Source organism: Protopterus annectens, chromosome 5.part0 (assembly GCF_019279795.1).
Source record: "Protopterus annectens isolate FY-2018-M chromosome 5.part0, PAN1.0, whole genome shotgun sequence".
NCBI classification, from domain to species: Eukaryota; Metazoa; Chordata; order Ceratodontiformes; family Protopteridae; genus Protopterus; species Protopterus annectens.
In genome coordinates, this window is record NC_056735.1 from 487,856,934 (window position 1) to 487,870,274 (window position 13,341).

The window sequence follows — 13,341 nt, forward strand, 5'->3', positions numbered from 1 at the left end:
TTCAGACCCCAAACCGTGGGCAGCAAAGCAAAAGGAGGTGGAGTTGCAATATATATAAAAGACATATATATCTCTAGGCTGGTCAAACAGTATGATGCACAGGAAACACTCCAGGTGCAGTTAACAATTCACAAGATCCCTATTCAAATCATAGCTAGCTATATGCCTCCAACCTTGGCTCTAGATGCCCACTCCACCTATCTGTCCTCTTCGAATCTATCAAGATTCAACTCTTTACCCTGATCCTGGGCGACTTAACTATCCAACTATAGACTGGAAGAAATACTCATTTTAAAACACAAATGCCCAGAGATTCCTTGATTTTGTCAATGCAAATGCATTGGACCAGTTGGATGACACCCCATGAGAGGCAAAGCAGTCACTTTTGAAGTCACCATCTCCCCAACCCCCAACCCCCAGCTAGGGTCAAACAAAAAAAACTTCTCCAAAGCTAATTACAACCTCCTGAGGGAAACCCTCCCCCTCCTAGGGAATTGGCACATATGTCCAAACCTACACCAAAGTGCTATATGAGCATTTATATAGCTGCATGGAATCAGGAAAACCAGACAGGGTGCAGTCCTCCTCCTCAAGAAAGAATAAACCTGTCTGGTGGACATCTGCAATAAATAAAGTCTATAATGAAAGTAAAAAAATGCTGTCCAGGACCAAGAAGGAGCAGGTGCCTAACTGGAAGCAATCTCTCCTTAGCCTAAACAAGCAAATAAGAGCACTAGTGAAATCCTCCAAAGCAAACTTCAAGTCCATTCTGGCCACATCTACTAAAGACAATCATAAGGCCTTCTTCACATATGTCTGCAATCTCAAGGGAAGCACCCAGATCTGCTCAGAACTGGTGGTCAAGGACACCACATACACAAACACTGTAGATATAACCAACCTGCTGGCAGACAGGTTAAGTGAAAATGTCACTCCTCTGTCCCACCCATCAGTAAAACAGGACATCCTCAGTACCTGCCCGCTCCCCTTATCTCTAGGGAGCAAGTCATCACTGCCCTTTCAAAGACAAAAAATGCAGCCTCCATTGGACCCGATAACATCCCAGGCTGCATCCTACATGAACTCAGGCAGGAATTTGCAGCACCATTAGGCACCCTATTCAACCAAAGCCTGAGTACCAGCTTCATCCCAGCCAAGTGGAGGACAGCCACTGTCATCCCTTTGCACAAAGGTGGAATGTCCACTGATCCAGGAAATGATAAACCCTCAGTCTAACTAGCCTGATCTGCAAGGCCATTGAGTGGTTATCATGGACCTCATTAACAAGGACATTGGCAACCTCCAGACACTTGATCCCATACAGTTTGGATTGTCAAGAGAAGGTCATGCATGTTAGATTTGGTTGACTTCTTTGAGACAGTTACCAAGGCCATAGACAAGGGGAAGATGGTGCACACCGCCTATCTTGACCTGGCCAAAGCCTTTGATACTATTCCCCACTCAGGTAGAATAGGTATACTCTCTCAACTGGACATCACTCCATATGTTACCAGATGGGTATCAAACTGGCTCACTGATAGAACCCACCTAGTCAAAATAGGGAAAGCCACCTCAAGTAGGAGACCCGTAACAAGTGGTGTACCCAAGGGATCAATCTTGAGGCTTCTGCTGTTTGGGATATACTTCTCGGAGGTGCAGGCCAAATCTAGTGGGCTATGGCTAACTAAGTTTGCAGATGACTGCAAGCTAGATGCTGTCATCAATTCCCCTAAAGATGTGGACATCCTCCATGAGGGTCTCACCCAAACAAATGACTGGTGCCAGAAACACGGGGTCAAACTGAATGCCAAAAAAGGATCATCATCCCTTTTGGGTATAGTGACATCCCCACAAATTATCACATTGATAATAAGGTCCTAAGCATGCAATCAGTTGTGAGGGACTTGGGCACCCAGGTTGATAGCAAACTGACATTTGATCACCATATTGCCTCAGTTGTATGGAAAGCTTTCTACATGGCCCACCTCATTAGTAAGGATATCCCATCTAGGGACAAGGTGGTCATAACATCCCTGTATTCTTCCCTTATAAGACCCATTATTGAGTACAGTTCCTCTTTCGGCATGTACCTCATAAAGCACATGCAGCAGCTGGAGAGACCACAGAAGTTCCTCACCTGGAGAATTAACGGCCTCAAACATCTACCCTACACAGATAGGCTAAAGGCCCTGTCCCTGTACTCAGTCTCCTACAGACTCTTCATAGATGACCTCTGTTTGGCATACAAAGCAATCTCAGACCCCGCCCAGATGGGACTGTTGCATATCCTCAAGTCAAGCTCCACTCATGTAACCCACATGCATGACTCAACCTGGTCTGTGACATCAATAAGACTTGTTGGCGGGACAGATTTGTGTCCCAGAGACTCCCCCTTTTGTGGAATAGACTGCCTCTCCATGTAAGACAGAGTACCTCATTAACCCTTTTTAAGCGCAACCTGGATAACTGGATGGGGAACAGAAAATACACCTCTGGGATTCCACCTGTGTCCCTGCTGGACAGAGGGATAGGGTACTGACTTGATGGATCATGGGCTAAATTCTTGGCTAGGCTTGTAAGGGCCTCAAGGCCAATAGCCTAGTAACTTTGTATGATCTTATGATCCTATGAACATGCAATCTAGGCACATCAGTATGTAAGTAGACTGCCTGACCTTATGCACATTCTGACACACATCAGACTGCCTTATAACTGTTACATGAGCAAAGTTAGAAGCCTGTATAAAGTCTGCACTCTACAAAACATAATACTGACTGATCTATCTAGAGATCTACACACACACACACATACACACACACACACACACACACACACACACACACACACACACACACACACACACTCGCGCGCACGCGCGCACACTCATATGTGTGTGTGTGTGCACTAAATAGTACAAAACAAAAAGCTTAGTTATCCTAGCTCTACATTAAAAAGTATTATACCAAAGAAAATAAAATATACTCCACAAATCTTTAAACAATGATGAATGCCTGTGTCTTGAACAATATGTCCAGAGCCTTTGAACATAAACATGCAAGTATTTGTTTACCTCCATAAGGATATGTTTCCAGTATGATGTTATTATTGCAGTAATTTTCAGACACAATATACATATCCATAAAAGTTTAACACTGGTGAGTTTAATATTTTGCTTGTAAGCACTCAGCAGTGAGAATTCGAGGTGATCCCCCCCTATTAGTTCTTTATATAATGCCAGCATTGCTGCTACTTTAATTTTTTCCTATATGGGGGTGATACTGGCCTTAGCAATGTCTGGAACCAATGTGGGCCATTTTGGTGGCTCCCTCACCTACCCTCCATCTACCACTTCAAACTTCCTTCTACTAGAGAACAAGAATTGCTATGTCAGAATGCTGTTCATTGATCTTAGTCCTGCCTTTAACACTGTCATCCCCCAGAATCTGATATTGAAGTTGATGCAGCTGGATACTGGACTTTCTCATCAACAGACCCCAAGAAGTATGTGTGGGATGTGATGCCCATGCCCTGGCCCAGCAATCAAGGAGCCTCAGTCCTCACCATTAAAACCAGTCAGGGGCTTCTCATAAAGGAGGAAAGGATAACAAATACATACAGTAAAGTGCAATTTCCCTTAAGAGCACACAGAGATCACAGTAAGTCTGGGGTTGGTCGCTCCCTTGCTCTCCAGGTCCCCAATAAGACTCCCCACTGGCACAGATATAGGGTCCAGAGCTCAGCCTAGTGAGCAAGCTAAAACCTCTAGCACCCTCTCTGTCCAACCAGTGCTTTGTGTCCCTGCCCAAGTAGCTGACACACACACACACACACACACACACACACACACACACACACACACACACACACACACACACACACACACACACACAATTTGAGAAGAGTTTATACAACCACACAGACACTCCTGGGGAAGGCTGGCATAGGTTCTCCAGCTGTGCCCCTTTTTCCCAGACTATACGGTACAAACTAATATTTATCAGCTACTCAAAGGCACTTAAAAGGATGTCTAATTATTACTGTGCAATATTATTATCCAATTGGTAGAATAGCCCAGGGCTAAAGCTATTGATGTGGCTTTGTACAATTTTACCAAAGGCATGCAAGTACTCTAAAGAGCTTAAATTATCTCTACAAAAACAGCCACAGTTGAAAGGGTTTAAAATATTTAATAGCAAATAGTCAAAACACAAAACAGTTCTTTTTAATACACAGTGCTAGTCAAGAGTTCAGAGATCACAGAGAAATACTTAAAATAATTCAGTAGTACAGTTCTGAGATCACAGAAAAAAATGCTTAGTCTAAGCTTTCTAGTTTCTAGTTATTTCTAAGAGAAAACACAAGTCTAAGATAAACTTACATATAGAGCAAGACAGTGCTGATCAGTTGGATGGTCAAGACAAAACTGCTTAATGCTCTCTGATTCTCTCTGTTGTTAAAATCACATTCCTGGTTCACATTACATCATTCTTCACACTTTCCTGGGGTTCCAAGGCTAACAGGCTACATTCTTTAATAAGCTCACACCAGGTCAGGAAGCAAAGCCATTAAGACATTTATGCATGCAAATTCTGGCCTTTAAGTCTGGCCTTAAAACAATAGCAAGAATTCCTTTATCTAGACCGGCCGGAGCCGTGTTTACATCAAAAGGTCACAACATGCTTTACTTGGCCAGCAGAGTGCACTGTTGTTACATTTTTTTTCAGTTCCACAAGTAACACTATTTTTACCATTTAAGACAACAAGCCGCCTGTGGTTTATATTAATATTTACAGATGACAGAATTGTCTCCAAAATTCTATCTGGCTAGGCTGGCTGCCTTCATCTATCTTCACCCAATCTTTACATATCCCCCCCCCCCGGAGAACTCAAGCTAGTTTTTCAAGTGACCCTTGAGAAATGCTACTTGAGGGAGTTAGGTTTATCTGAGTATACCTTATCCCATTCCCTGTCTTGAGACCCCATCTGCATTGGCATTGCTAATCCCACTGAGGTGCTGCATGGATATATCATATGCTTGCAATCCCAGGCTCCATCTTAGCAACTTGACATTTTGCTGGCTGGCTCTGTTTAACCATGTTAGGGGGTTGTGATCTGTCATAACAGTGCATTTCCTTCCATACAGATAAGGCTGAAGTTTCTGCAGTGCCCACACTATGGCTAGACATTCTTTTTCTACAGCTGCATAGCATTCCCCCCTGGGTTGGAGCCTGTGACTGAGATAAACCATTGGGTGCTCTTCCCCTCTGAAGAAATCTGACTAATTACAGCCCCCAACCCATGACTCGAAGCATCCACCTGCACAAAAAATGATTTGCTGTAATCTGGACTGGCTTACACATGGGGCCCTCCAAAAGCTTCTTTAAACTTCTGGAATGCCTGCTCACATGATGGGGTCCACACTACCTTATCTGGCCTGTTCTTCCTTGTCAGGTCTGTGAGGGGAGTAGCTATGGTACTATAACTGGGGCCGAACTTTCTGAAGTACTCTGCTGTCCCTAAAAATGCCCTCACCTGCTTTTTAGTAACAGGTGCAGGCCATGCCTGGATGGCTTCCACTTTGGCCGGTTCTGGCTTTATCTTACCACTCCCCACTCTATGTTCTAGGTAGGAGACCTCTGCCATACCCACCTGATATTTGCTCGGCTTAATGGTCAACCCTGCCCTCTGTAGTCTGCCCAGCACCTCCCTGATATGCTGAAGGTGCTCTGGCCAGGAATGGTTGTAGAAGGCAATACCATCTAGGTAAGCAAGGGCAAACCCTCCTGATCCTGCTAGGATATGATCTACCAGCCTCTGGAAAGATGCTGGGGCATTTTTATCCCAAAGGGCATTTTTGTGAACTCATACAAGCCAAAAGGAGTCACAAAGGATGACTTCTGTCTAGCACTGTGAGTCAAGGGCACCTGCCAGTAACCCTTGGTAAAATCAATGGTTGTAAGATACTTAGCCCCACCCAGCTGCTCTAGGGCCTCATCTGTCCTAGGCATGGGATAAGCATCTGACTCTGTGTGACTATTTAATTTCCTGTAGTCCATACAGAACCTGGTGCTGCCACCCTTCTTTGGCACCAGCACCAATGGGGAGGCCCAGGGACTGTTGGACTCCTGAATCACCCCTAGTTCCAACATCTCCTGTCCCTTCTCCCTCAGAGTCTGTTTGACTCTCTCAGGCACTCTATAAGGGGCCTGCCTAATAGGTCTTTGAGGTCCTGCATCCACCTGGTGCTGCCCCAGGTGGGAGCAACCTGATTTCCCAGTGAACATGTCCACCAAATTCCTGCAACACTGCTCAGATTTCTCGAACCTGGGTAGGAGATAGCTACTGAGACATTGCTACCCCTTCCACTGAGGTGTCAGCCCGAGACTCACTGAGGAGGTCAGCCACAAGATCTCCCTCAGACTCCTCCTGCAATCTACTGCAAATGCTCAGCACAAGGGCCTCCCTAGCATGGTAAGGTTTTATCATGTTAACATGGACAATTTGTGTCCCTGCCTTCTGCCTAGCAGTTCCACCATATAGTTAACATCACTTACCTTTCTTACCACCTTGTAGGGTCCCTCCCAAGCTGCTTGCAGCTTGTTGTGTCTAACAGGAATGAGAACCATTACCTGCTGCCCCACAGCATACTCTCTAGCTTGAGCATACCTGTCATACCACCACTTTTTCTGTTGTTGGGCTTCTGCCAGGTTCTCCTGGGCCAAGCGCATGAGTTCCCTGAGCCTTGTCCTGAGGTTCAGGACATATGACACAACAGACTCCTTGTGAGCCTTGCACTCACCTTCCCACTCATCTCAAATTAAATCTAGAGGTACCCTCACCCTATGCCCATACAGCAACTCAAAGAGTGAAAAAACTGTGGATTCCTGGGGAACCTATCTGTAAGCAAACAACAGGTAGGGCAAATATTTGTGCCACTCCCTCTTAAACTGATCTGCAAATGCTCATAGCATGGACTTGATTGTAGAGTTTAACCTCTCAACAAGACCATTAGTCTGGGGATGGTAGGGGGTGGTCTTCAAGTGCTTCACCCCACAGGACTTCCACAGACAAGCCAGCAGGTTTGACATGAAATTAGAACCTCTGTAAGTCAATATTTCTTTTGGAGAACCTACCCAGCTGAAAATCTCTAACAGTGCATTTGCCACATTCTCTGCCTCAGTGGGGGACAAAGTCACTGCCTCAGGGTACTGTGTAGCATAATCCACTACCACTAGGATATACTTTTTCCCTGTGGAACTTGGGGTACTCAGAGGACCCACAATATCCATAGTTACCCTCTGAAATGGCTCCTCAGTCACAGGCAAAGGCATCAAAGGAGCTCTCACCTTGTCTCCTGCCTTGCATACCTTTAAGCACTGCTCACAGGTCCTGCAGTACCCTGTTACATCTCTGGAAATTCCAGACCAATAGACGTTCTGCATAATATGGCTCTTAATACGTTTTATGCCCATATGACCTGCAAAGGGAATATCATGGGCTATGGCTAGAAGCGTCAGATGGTAGGCTCTAGGCACTACCAACTGCTGCACTCGCTCACCTTCTAGCCCTCCCTCAGGGGTCCACTCTCTGTATAGTAACCCTTTGTCTCAGTATACACATTCCTCCTTTCCTTGGGAATCAGGTGCCTCCCTAGCTACCTGCCTCAGGCCTTGCAATGTAGAGTCTGAGAGCTGAGCCTGTCTCAGCTGTCTCCTTGTAACCCTTCCCAGTTCCCCTTCCACAGGAAGTCTGGCCTCCTCTGACAGTGGTGCCTCACTGTCAGCTTGGGTACTACTACTTACCTCTGCCTTTGCAGTCATTCTGTCCAAGGGATCATCAGTACCCACAAGCAGCTGTGGCTCAACTTCAGTCTCACGACTACTGTGTAGCTCCCTCCCTGAAGTAACCACCTCACCAGTCCTGGCTGCAAATATGCAGTCTGTCTGGGTCTCCCCCAGTCTACCAGACCCACATGCTTATCTCCTAGCCTGACTGTGTGTAACAGCACAAGCACATGGTACTGCCTCTTCCAAATCCTTCCCTATCAGGACATCTGCAGGATCATAGTTTGGTACCCTTGTTGTCTCAAGGCAACCTACTATTGGAATTTTTTCTTTCCCACTTAATGGCTCCCTCGCCCTTTGTTCCCCATCTTGCCTCCGTGGACACCTGTATGCCACATGGCCCCACTGGTTGCATTCAAAACATTGAACCCTAGCTCCTGGACATGTACCTGGACTAGTAGCTTCCCCTGCTACAGGTAGATTCTGTTAGGGCAGTCTGTGCTGCCCATCATGGGTTCCTTTAGAGCCATGAGCAGTACTGGGGGTCCCTTTCTTATGCAGGGCTGCCCTGCTTGCCAGGTATAGGTCTCCCTTCTTCCCCAACTCATCTGAAGTGGCACATTGTCTATCAGCTAACCAGATCCTCATGTCCTCATGCAAAGTGCTAAGGGCTTGTTCCCTCACCAAAAGGTCTGCCAGCCCTTCAAAAGTGGTGACCTGACATTCACTTACCCACCTATGGAAATAAGTACTTAGTTCAGTGACATATTCACACACACTCTTTCATCTGCCTTGCATCTATGCTCACTAAACTTTTTCCTATACATTTCAGGTGTTAGCTTAACTAGTTCTAACAAGTGATTTTTAACAGCAGTATAATCAAAACATGCAACGTCAGACATTTTTGCCAAAATGTTTACAGCTTTACCATGGAGTAAGGGGGTCAGGAACTGTACCCAGAGCTTTTGGTCAACACCATACTGTTTGCTTACCCTCTCAAACATATGAATTAAACTATCAAAATTATCCCCCTCTTTAAACTGCGGAAGAACTTTACTGACCGTTTGTGCTTCTGGGGTCCAGTTACTCCTTTCCCCATTACCTCCATGACTCTGGTGAAGAGTCAGCATTTCCCTCTCATACTTCCTCTGCTGGTCATTTTCCTTGGCTTCCAGGTGTAGCAGTTTCTCATTTTCCTCAGCCTGTAGACTCCTCAGTCTCTCAGCTGCTTCTGTTTCCAAACACCTGGCCTCCAACTCAAGTCTGTTTAGCTCCAGATGGATTTTTAAGTCCTCTGCAGAAAGGCTGAGCTGTCCATTCTCTGAGGGTATTATATCTCCACTGCCAGTCTGATTGACCTCCTGATTGCTGTTTTCCGATGCAGCTGTAACCAAGGTTGCAATCAGGTCTGCCTTAGACAGGTTTCCATACACCAGTCCCTTAGCCTGGCACATCTCCGCCAGCTGGCTCCTTGTCAGCTTTCCTTACTCCTCTGCTGACATGCTGCCTGCTCACACTGACTAACTAAGCTAACAAAAGAAATAAAACAATTGTGATCTGAACTCTGAGTATTCACTGAGTGGCTGATTTAGAGTACAAAACACCTTCAAAGCTCACTGTACACAAGCTACAGGAATTCACTCTACCCACACCACTACAAGTCAGTTAGTATTTGCCAACCAATTAAGATGTGGTGTGGATATCCCACCACTGCCAAACAATTAATATGTGATGCCCGTGCCCTGGCTCAGCAATCAGGGAGCCTCAATCCTCACCACTAACACCAGTGAGGGTTGTCTCATATAGGAGGAAAGGATAACAAATGCACACAGTAAAGTGCAATTTCCATTAAAAGCACACAGAGATCACAGTCAGTTCGGGGCTGGTCGTTCCCTTGCTCTCCAGGTCCCAATAAGACTCCCCACACACAGCTATAGGGTCCAGATCTCAACTTAGCGGGCAAGCTAAAACCTCTACCACCCTCTCTGTCCAACCAGTGCTTCATGTCCCTGCCCAAGTAGCTGACACACACACACACACACACACACACACACACACACACACACACACACACACACACACACACACACACACACACACACACACACACATGCATACACTTTGAGAAGAGTTTATACAACCACACAGACAGTCATGGGGAAGGCTGGCACAGGTTCTCCAGCTGTGTCCCTTTTTCCCAGACTATATGGTAGTACCAGCTGCCACCACCCATTAATATTTATCAGCTACTCAAAGGCCCTTAAAAGGGTGTCCAGTTATTACTGTGCAATATTATTATCCAATTGGTAGTATAGCCCAGGGCTAAAGCTATTGAAGTGGCTTTGTACAATTTTACCAAAGGCATGCAAGTATTCCAAAGAGCTTAAATTATCTCTACAAAAACAGCCATAGTTGAAAGGGTTTAAAAATATTTAATAACAAAATGCAAGACAATACTTTTTAATACACAGCGCTAGTCAAGAGTTCAGAGATCACAGAGAAATACTTAAAATAATTCAGTAGTACAGTTCTGACATCACAGACAAACACTTAGTCTAATCTTTCTAGTTTCTAGCTATTTCTAAGAGAAAAAATAAGTCTAAGATAAACTTACATACAGAGCAAGACAGTGATGATGAGTTGGATGGTCAAGACAAAAATGCTTAATGCTCTCCGATTCTGTCTGTTTTTAAAATCACATTGCTGGTTCACATTACATAATTTTTCACATTTTCCTGGGGTTCCCAGGCTAACAGGCTACATTCTTTAGTAAGTTCATGCCAGGTCAGGAAGCAAAGCCATCAAGGACATTTATGTATGCAAATTCTGGCCATTAACTCTGGCCTTAAAACAATAGCAAGAATTTATTTTTCTAGACCGGCTGGAGCCATGTTTACATCAAAGCGTCACAACCTGCTTTACTTGGTCAGCAGAGTGCATTGTTGTTACATTTTTTCAGTTCCACATTTAACACTATTTTTACCACTTAAGACAACAAGCCTGTGGTTTACATTAATATTTACAGATGACAGAATTATCTCCAAAATTCTATCTGGCTAGGCTGGCAGCCTTCATCTATCTTCACCCAATCTTCACATGGGAAATAACAGTTCAATCAGTATTACACTGAGCACAGGTGCCACTCAGGGCTGTGTCCTGAGTCCTCTGCTGTTCACCTTGTTGACGCATGACTGCATGCTCAAGCATGAATCCAACAAAATCATCAAGTTAGTGGATGATACCGCTGTTGTAGGTCTTGTCAGAAATGGTGAGGAAACAGCCTACATGGATGAAGTGTAGCATCTGATAGACTAGCGTGACAGCAACAATCTGGCCTTAAATGTAAGCAAGACCAAATAATTAATAATGAACTTCAGGAATACTCAGGAGATATATCAACCTCGGGAAATGAAGGGAGTGGCAGTGGAAAGAGTCAAAAACACCAAGTTCCTCGGAGGTGCACATCTCAGATGGCCTATCCTGGTCGACTCATATTAGCCACACAGTGAAGAAGGCACAACAATGTCTGCACTTCCTACAGAAAATGAAGAAGGCAAACTTGTCTCAGTCCATCCTCAAAGCCTTTTACAGGGGGACTATTGACAGCATCCTCTTAAATAACATCATAGTTTGCTATGGTAACTGCAAAGCATCTGACTGCAAGGCTTTTCTGAGGGTGATGAGCACAGTGGAAAAAGTCACTGGTTCCTCGGTCCCATCCATGGATGATCTGCACAACATTTGGTGTGTAGGAAGGGCTACGAAGATAATCAACAATCCCACTCACCATGACTATGGTATGTACCTCTGCCTTTCCTCAGGCAGGCAGTATTGCAGCTTACACTGCAAAACATCTAGACTGAACAGGAGCTTCTTCCTTCTATCCATAAGGCTGCTGAACTTGAATGCCAAGCATGATAGTAAATAATCAGATCAATATGCCACTTGTTGTGCAGTATCATCTATAGTAATCACTCTGGCAAATTGCTTCAATAACTGGTACAGTTAGTCTGATTTCTTATGCTATTACTTCCTGAATGTACAACAGTCAGGAGTGAGTCACCACTCCATACATGTGACATATGAACATCAGAATATATCATGCTACAACTGATGAAGTGCAATATTCTAAGCAATCACAATGTGACATCATAGTCTTGCAGTTCCTACTAGTATAATATTGTCTAATGCCATCTTGTCCAATTGTGCCAATTTACTGTGTTATTAATATTTAATTATTACTGTATGTGCATTAGTCTCACTGTCATTCAGACTATGTGTTTCATTGTTATGTCTTGCATGGGGACTAAAGCTACGCAATTTTATTCAGCTTGCACTGCTGTGTATATCTGATCATTAATAAGGCTTACTTTGACTTTGACATTTGACTTGTTGGCTTCTTGGACTGAAGACTATTTTGGATTAGATTCCGGGAATATATGTTATTGCTGTGTATTTAAAATATGTTTATTTATTAGCTTATATTTTGTTAAAACAGATTGGATTCTCAGATTACACCCAGATCCACTGTAAGGGGCCTATTTGATGGGTCACTAAGGTCCTGTGACTACATGGTGCTTTATCAGGTGGGTGCACTCTGGCTTACCAGTAGACATGTCCCTTAACTCCTGGCATACTTCCTGGATCCCCTTTACCTGGGTAATAGATAACTACACATTTTCCCTTCTCATCCAACATTTCTTCTTTCTCTCTTTTCTGTCTCTCTCCTTTCCCTTCCTCCCCTGATTGTTGATTCATGCTTTACCCTTCACATCCCATGCCCAACAATTGTACATATTGTAAATACTTTTGTTCTTTGTATAGTATATTCTTGATAAAACATTATATATGAACGATGTTGAAGTAATTTTCTTACCTATATTACTCACTGAATTCTATCAGCTTTACTTATGTTTGCATTCATTGATGCTACAGACCATCAAGTTTGCTCTTACATTGTCACTCTTACAGTTATTTTCATTAAACTCTCTTGTTTCTTTGGCTGTATTTCTGTTATGCTGAGCCTAAAAATGGTATAGATGGATAAGATGTCAAATTTTAAGTAAATAAATAACAAATAAAAATATATATTTCTCTGTACGTTAAGTACCCTACACACATTCAAGCATCTTCAAGAGGTGCTGCAGGTAACACCATGCAGATCACACTATAAGAAGCAGGTTCATTTTGAAACAAGAAATCCTGTAAAATCCTCTGATTCATCACAGTCCACAGCTCTCATTTCCTATGCCTAGTGTCCTTGGATGCCATGAAGTATTGGACAAATGAGTCAGTGGGACTGTACTAAATAGATATAGGAAGGCTGGGAGCCAAAAAATAGTGTGAATTTTTTTTTACTCCATCATAAATTCTCGTCTCATGCTATCCCTTTCATCCTTCATGGGCTTCCAATCATCTCCTGCATTTGCTGTGAGTGTTTAGCCTTCCTTGCCCAGTAAATTCTCATAACTTGACATAGTGTTCCACAGAACTACATAAAACCATTGAACGACCGTAGAATGCTTAGCAATAACAACTTATAATCTTACAACCCTTC